A 1,526-nucleotide genomic window follows, 5' to 3' on the forward strand; every position below is an offset into this window, starting at 1 on the left:
ACGAACAGACTGGTACCAACTCAGCAGGATGCGTGACAATAGAGGGTGTCCTTGATTACTATCATTCTCCTCTTGAACTAAATCGTCGACCGAAGAATTAAGTTGTACTCAAAATTGTACTGAAAATGCTCGTTGAGTTTGAATAAGACTCCGTAATGGCTAACTGCTCATTCCAGCAGGGCAGAAAATTCAATAATTGTCTGTACAAGCCATTTTAAAGACGAGCACCTTTTTTTCATTTGTTTAAGATGGCTCGGAAGAAAAAAATTTAAGGGACTTTATCCCAGCAAGTAAGACAGTAAATTAAAATGATGATTTCATTATGCAGTTAACCAATTGACAAGATACAGTCTTTTTTTTAATGTGACCATGGTACAAACGTTGTTAAAATCAGTCAAAGTATCTACAATATCTAACTAACTTAAGGCTGTTTTATATAGAATGGCGTCAGACCTAATTTGTCTTCGTCTCGTTCAAAATAGACTGCATATTTTGGATTCGGAAAATTATAATTATTCTTTTTGCAGTCGTGGGCTTGGCGTGAAAAGAGTAGCAGTCCTGTGGGTGGGAAAATTGCCGTAGATCGTTGTCAATGCTAGGTTTGTTTGTTTGTTTCTTTGTTAGTTTGTTTGTTTGAACCTTTGTTTATTCTGGCAAAGCCTCGATAAGATTCTACACCAAAAATTGTACGTCAAAAACGACATCGTCTTTAACAGCACGACATGGATGACGCATCATGTGACGTGTACGGCTACCATTGGCTGCCTTCCAAATGTTTCCGGGGTTATAGGTCATTCAGTTGTTGTCGATTTTAAGCCTACGTGTTTTCGCCCCTCCCAGCTTATTAAGTCTATAAAATTTAAGGTATTTACGCAGGTAAAAGATACACCCGTAAAAAAGACGCCTCTGTGTCTACATTCCCAATAAGGACACGCAAATATACATATATGAAATATATATATATATATTTGCACGCGCAAGATTCGTAATAGTCTATTCTTGCAGGGGACTAATTTCGAAATGGCATATTCTAGCACGGGTGGTTTTCCAATAGTGTATGTTTTAATAGGGTAATTTTGGAATGGTCCACTATTGGATGGGGATTATGTTGGCATTTGCTGCAGTTTGGATGGCCAATGAGACACACGCATAACATTCCTTGAATTGAACAATTTCCAAAAGACGAGTCAGAAAAAACAACAATATCTGATGACGTATACACCTGGGGTTACGACGTGATGTCCATAGCTGCAAGTAAGAATGCCACTCACCTAGCCTCGATTAAAGCGGCCGGCGAATGATAGCGTTCCCCATCGTAACATGCTTAGTCAGCCATACTAAAACGCCATAGATGAGTCTGCTTAGGAGGCTACCATTTTTCATCTATCGAGCTAGTTAATAAGAGCATTCAGCAGTGCACGCTATGTGAATGTGTGACGAAACTGTCGAGCGGTAGTTTACGTTAAGTGACGGTTGCATACTAGCCATCTTGCAAAATGGGAAACCTGTCCCCTACCAGAACATCA

Source organism: Branchiostoma lanceolatum, chromosome 2 (assembly GCF_035083965.1).
Source record: "Branchiostoma lanceolatum isolate klBraLanc5 chromosome 2, klBraLanc5.hap2, whole genome shotgun sequence".
In the NCBI taxonomy this organism is placed as follows: domain Eukaryota; kingdom Metazoa; phylum Chordata; class Leptocardii; order Amphioxiformes; family Branchiostomatidae; genus Branchiostoma; species Branchiostoma lanceolatum.